The sequence below is a fragment of the Solanum lycopersicum genome, chromosome 3 (assembly GCF_036512215.1).
Source record: "Solanum lycopersicum chromosome 3, SLM_r2.1".
NCBI lineage: Eukaryota > Viridiplantae > Streptophyta > Magnoliopsida > Solanales > Solanaceae > Solanum > Solanum lycopersicum.
In genome coordinates, this window is record NC_090802.1 from 35,354,841 (window position 1) to 35,362,038 (window position 7,198).

Here is a 7,198-nt window from a genome sequence, read left to right on the forward strand (position 1 = left end):
CTAATTGGCACCGTGAGACACATCATTCATCATGACGAACGTGCGACTATATGCCATTATTTTCATCATGCCTATTTTAAGCTTCGTGCAATTGGTATCGTGAGACACATCATTCATCATTATGAACATGTGAGAATATGCCATAATTTTTATCATGCCGATTTGAAGCTTCGTGCAATTGGCACTATGAGACACATCAGTCATCATGACGAGTGAGAGAACATATGCCATAATTTTCACCGCCGATTCGAAGCTTCGTGCAATTGGCACCGTGCGACACATCATTTTTCCCTATTTTAGAGTTCTTGCTTTGATGATGAACCAAACATGAAACATAATTGGTGTCTTTTCTTTTTCAATTGTTTCTCTTTCGTAGCTTCAACTTTGATGACGAACCATATTTGGCGTCTTTTGTTTTGCAATTCGGGCTTTAGCAATGACTCTTCTACAATTGTGGCGTGACTCATCTTCTTTTGGAGTTGTGGCTTTGATAAAGAACTGCACATGAAATATCTTCTTTATTTTAGTTCCAACTTCGATAACGAACCACATTTGACATCTCTTCTTTTGTTGTTTCAACTTTGATGATCAACCACACTTGGTGCCCCTTCTTTTGTAGTTTCACCTTTGATGACGAACCAGCTTTGTTGTCTCTTATTTGGAGGATCATGTAGAGAATTTCTTCAAGTCATATGCAGAGTATGATACTTTAGGATCATCAAACATAACTAAAGAATCACATGAGAAGGTTCTCTCTTATGCGCAATGTCGTCTTGATGATGCAAAGTTGGCACATGAAAAGTTGGATATATCCATGAAGAAACTTCAAGAAACTCTAGCAGATGTAGATAAAGACTTAAAAGCCTTATCTTCCAAGAAAAAGGTCACCGGGCTCATTAACAAATATCAAGAGAAGTTGTCCGAAACTCAAGAGAATGTCACCACTAGGTAGTGCAAAATTTATACTATTGAGGTAATCATGTGATGTCTAACGACGAGGTTGAGAAACTAGCCAAGGTAGTAGAGGCAATTGAGAAAAGTTGTCAAGAAATCATAAATTTCAAGCATTTTTCATTGTTAGACTTTTTTTTTATTTGCTTAGGATTTTCTTACTCGCTCATTTAAGGTGTATTTGTTTTTTTTTCTTTTTCATTTTTGAAGCAATAAAATAGTAACTTACATTTCAATAAGAGACTCCTCGTCTTGAACTATGAATTTTGATTTTTTCTTTCCACGAGCCCCCTTTATTATAAAAAAATGACTCCATAAGCTAGCGTTCATATGAGGATTGCAACCAAACGTTACTTTTTCCAGCATTCTTCAGCTTTGCGTACATATGGAAGAAAATTCATTGTGTGGAGTAAGAGAATTAGAATAATGAGCATCTTTTTTTGTTGAAAATATAACTTGGAGATCTTCGATCTATGTAAATAACATCCATGCGATTAACGGTAAATTACAAATCTATTTTTGAAGTTGGGTCAACTCTGCGTACTTAAATCTTCAGATTTCTTCAGCTTTGCGCACATGTAGAAGAAAATTCACGTGGAGTAGGAGCGCCGGAATAATGAGCTTCTTTGTTGGAAAGATAACTTCAAGATCTTCAATCTGTACAAAAGTCACATCACTAGGATTTACGAATTAATGGAGATTTAACTTCAAAGTTGTCTCAAAATATGTAAGCTTGAATCTTCAGTTTTGCGCACATATGGAAGAATATTCACAACGTGGAGTAGGAGCGCCGGAATAATGATCTTTATTTTTTGTTGGAAAGATAACTTCAAGATCTTCAATTTGTACAAAATTCGCATCCATATGATATATGGATTAATGCAGATTTGTCTTCAAAATTTGCTCAAAATCTAGGTGCTTAACTCTTCATTTGAACGAATCAACATGATGTTCACATGGCGACATTATATTTTTTTCTTCTTATGACTGAACGTAGAGTAAAAATACTCTAAGTTTCCTAGTACCTCATTGAAGAGGATCAAATCATAATGTAGTTCTGAAAATAAGCTTTAATTTATTTACTTTTTTGTGTCATAACTTTTGCCTAGGCCGCCTCTTTCGAGATTTTCAACCTAGCAGACATTTTTTTTGGAGTGGTACACAATTTATACTCTTTCTGTCCAGGAGTATGACATCGCTTCAAGGATAGTACTTCTTCAAGAATTTATCATTGATGGGACCAATCCGCAAGTCCTCTACATCCACAAGTTTGTAAGCTCCGCTTGAATAGACTTTTTGGATGACGTATGGTCCATCCCACTTTGAGATGAACTTGCTTTTTGATTTATGATATATGATAATTGGCCTTCTAACTGCATGAACTTGATCACCAACTTGGAAGGACCTTAGGAGAACCTTTTTTATTGAAAGCACGAGAAAGACGAGCTTGGTAGCATACAAGACTTTGTTGAGCTTCCAACCTTTTCTTATCGAGAGCTTCCTACTCTACAAGATGCAGGCGAGCATTATCATCTTCAGTAAGTCCCTCTTGGATGGCAAGCCTCAATGACGGTATTTGTCGTTTAAGTGGAAGAACTACTTCAGTTCTAAATCTAAGAGAATAAGGAGCTGCTTGATTCGGCGTGCGATGAGTCGTCCGGTATGCCCAAAGAGCTTCATCCATTCAATCATGCCAATCTTTGATATATTTGGAGACGACCTTCTTTAACAAGTTGTACAGGGTCTTATTAAATGCTTCAGCTAGACCATTTGCAGAAGCATAATACATTGAAGAATTACGTTGCTTGAACCCAAAAAGGTCGCAAATCTTATCCATCAATTTATTGGCAAATGGCTTTCCGTTATCCGTTAGTATATAACTAGGAATGCCAAAACGATAGATGATATTCACCTTTATGAAGTTTGCAACATTTTCCTTCTTTACTTCTTTGAGGGCTACCGCCTCAGCCATTTTGAGAAGTAATTTGTCGCAGCAAGGATGTACAAGTGGCCGCCATAAGTTTTCGACATTGGTCCAACTACATCTAGCCCCCAAGCGTCAAATTGCAAAGATGCTATAGTCGAATGTAATACATCAGGATGTTGTGCATAAAGTTTGCATGAAATTTGCATGCTTGACATCTTCGAGCATAATCGAAACAATCTTTTACCATTGTTGGCCAATAATAGCCCATTCTTTTTATATGAAAATGCAACTTTGGCCCTGATTGATGCGATCCACAAAATCCAGAATGTGCTTATTACATCGCTTGATTTGCTTCTTCTTCTCCTAAACAATGCAAGAACCCCCTCGAATGATCGTCGATGTAGAGTATCTTTATAGTAAACAAACCAAGGAGCACGACAATGGATTTCAGTCTTTCTCTTTGAATCTTCTGAAAGTATATTGTAGCACAATTAATCAATCAATGCATGTCTCCAGTCGGCTATCTCAACTTGTGAAACATCTACAAGATGTTCAAGCTTGCTTTCTTTATTTTCATCTGGTGGTACTATCCATTTTTGGCAGATAGTGATTTGAGCTTGGACGGGCAGAGTCAATGTTGAACCAAAGCAACTAAGGCATGAGCTTTCTTATTCTCCTTTCTTGCAACATGTTGAAGAGTTACATCTCCAATCAATCTAATCAATTTTTGTGCATAATCATTGTAGAGGAACAATTCTGGATTTTTGACTTCATAGCTACCTAACAATTGATTGATCACTAATTCAGAGTTTCCAACAACTTGTAATTGCAACTGCTTCATATCGACCGCCATTTCAAGCTCAAGTATTAAGGCTTGATATTCTACAACATTATTGGAGCTACATTGTGTTAAGGTGAAGGAAAATGGCAAGATCTCATCTTGAGAAGTGGTGAATATCACTCCAGCGCCGGCTTCTTAACGATGTGAGGCCCCATCAAAATACATCTTCCAAGGATGTTGAACTTCAACAACCACTGCATCTTCATCAGGTAATTCATCAGTGAGTTCCCAATCATCAGGTATCGGGTGGTGTGCTAAGAAGTCTGCCAATACTTGACCTTTCACAACCTTTTGAGAAACATAAACAATTTCAAATTTGCTAAAAATGGAGGTACCATCTTGCTAGTCGACCATGGAGATGGGTTTTGACATCACAAATTTGATGGGATTTGATTTAGAAACAAGACGAACGACGTGAGCTTGAAAGTAGTGTTTCATCTTCTGAATTGAAAAGACCAAGGCCAAACATAGCTTTACGATTGGTGAGTATTTCAACTCATTTGGTGTCATCATCCTACTCAAGTAGTAAAGGGAATTTTCTTCCCTTCCACATTCTCTTGGGGTAAGAATGCTCCCACTGAGCTTTCTTGAGCTGATATTTAAAGTGTCAATGGTTTTCCACGAACAGGACTGGCAAAACAGGTTTTTTGGTCAAGTAAGACTTGATGCTCTCAAAGGCATTACTACAAGCTTGGTCCTATTCGAAAAGAGTGCCCTTTTTCATAAGACGACTGAATAGTTGATACATTCCAGCTATATTCGAGATGAATCTCCTAAGATATGCTAGATTCCCTTGCAAACTCTTCAATTCATGGATGCTTCTTGGGTCGATCATCTTCAGAATTGCATCTATTTTCTCTTGATCAATTTTGATTCATCGATGACGTACAATGAAGCCAAGGAATTTTCCAGAGGTAACTCCAAATGCACATTTCAAAGGATTCATTCTAAGTTAATACCTTCTTAGTAGATCAAAAACCATCCTTAAGTCTTGCAAGTGGTCACACTTTTTCCTTGATTTCACTACTAAATCATCAACATAACATTCAACATTTTTGTGAAGAATGTTATCAAAGATGTTCTGCATAGCTCTTTGGTATGTCGCTCCTACATTCTCCAAATAAAAAGGCATTACTTTTTTGCAATAAATGCCTTTAGGAGTACGGAATGTGGTCAGCTCTTCATCCTTTGGTGACATGCGGATCTGGTTGTAGCCGGATGAACTATCCATTAAAGACATCGCCTCATACCCAGTAATAGCATCAATCATTAGCTCAGGGATAGGAAGTGGAAATTCATCTTTTGGACATGATTTATTGAGATCCCAAAAGTTTACGCAAACTCGAATTTTCCCATTCTTATTCCTCACGGGGACAATACTTGAAACCCATGAGGGGTACTTAACTTCACCAATAAATCCAGCCTCAATAAGCTTGTTAACTTCAGTTTGGATCACGGGAACCAATGCAGGTCATTGAGACTGCTTGATGGGACGTGCACTGGTTTTCACAGCAAGATGATGGACTGCTACCTTCGGGTCTAATCCAGGCATTTCTTTGTAACTCCAAGAAAATACATCTTTATACTCTTTGAGTTAGTCGACGTAGGCCCTTTCCTCATCACTTGCTAGTGAAGCATTCACATAAGTGGGTTTTGGATCTTTATAAGTTCCAAGGTTAATTTCTTTCAATGCCTCAACTTTCACCTTCCTTCTTCAAGTTCGGGTGGCGCATCTTTATCATATTCATCTTCTTGAGGTTCTCCATCGCTGAAAGATATATGGTAACACCATGAAACATTCTCTGACTCTCCAGCAATTTTAATTGGAGAAAAAGTATGCATTTCATCTTATGTAGTGACGTGATATGAAGAGCCAACACTTTATTCATCTTCCTAATGTTGCTTAGTGTAGACCACAACATGCGACTTTGCCTTTAGTACTTCTCCACAAGAGATCACAATGTTCGTATGTTGCCACATTCAAGAAGGGATTAGACTTTAAAAGTCTTTAGGAGCATTTTGAGATTTGGGTAAAGCATATGCTTGCATACCCTTGCTATTTCTTCGACCATTGTTTTTATTCCTCAATGGTCCTGACCTCTCAAATACAGAAATCCTCTGTGTTGATCTTCCAAGTTGATCAAAGACAGAAGGCCTCTTGTTAGAATTAGCAGACTTATCTTCCGCAGTTATGTAGTTGTTGCTTACCCTTTTTATGGAGATGCGGATAGGTGGAGGCTTTTTGTAGCCCACCCCTTCATGTTGTTGCGTCATAACGGGTTCGAAGGAAAGCTTCCCCAATTTTGATGGTTCATTTGGATTGAATCCAACTTTTTCTAGTAGCTTGTAAGTATTAGGATCAAAACCTTCTTCGGTACGCTTCATTGGGAGTTCTTCATATTAGGGTGACTTAGAGGCCACAAATATATCATGAAGCAATGACTTAGGAGCCATAAAATTCCCATGTAATTTTGTGGATGACTTCATCATATCAATTCGCCTTACATGAAGGGTCAAACCTTCCAGCGCACTTTCTCGCAACTCGAGAGAGTGTCCCTTGTCCCCCTTTGCCTTTGGGGCATAATGAAGAATGGATGTGACCTTTTTACTTGAAAAAATATCAATCATGTTAGAAATCTTGTTTGGATTGTCAAGCTTTGGATCTTCCTTGTTTGCGACTTTTGGCTTACCGACCACTACCTTAGCCATATTGATGAGTAGTCCGACATTTCCGGATGCAATTTCATTAACTTTTATGGAATATTTCTTCAAATAAAACTTTTCACACCAAAGTGAGCTTCATCTTCAGTGAATGGATTATCATTTGCAATAATCCTTTTTGCAACTCCATTCTCATAATACTTCAAACATTGATGGTAGGTAGATGAGACTACTTTGTTCTCATGTACCCACGGCCTACCAAGAAAAATGTTACATGAAGTCTTTACATCAATTACATGTAACCACACACTTGATTGTAACTCTCCGATGGTGAGGTCTACTTTGATGGTCCCTATGGACCTTTGTCCTCCTTGATTGAATCCTTGGATCATCAAGCGACTATAAGTAAGATCTACTGTTGATATCCCAAGTTCTTTTATTGTGCGAATAGGAAGGATCTTGATTCCAAATCCTCTATCGACTAGGATTCTGTCTAGTCTTTTCTCACGCGCAAAACTGACCATGAATAAAGGGCGATTATGAAACATGTCACCAAAAAGAAGATCATCGTCAGAAAATGTAATTTTGGTCATACATGCATTTTTTACTCCAGTAGATGAATGTGAAGCATCTTTTGGTGATGAGCATGATGGATTTTCAACTTTAGGAGACGACTTTGGAGAATCATTTGTTGATTGATATGATGGAGTTGCATCTTTCGCTTCCTTTTCATCGACATTACAACATAGAGCTTTTGTGCCATCACATGTGAACTTTGTGTAGAACCAATATGGAATATATTCTCCAAATGTAATTGG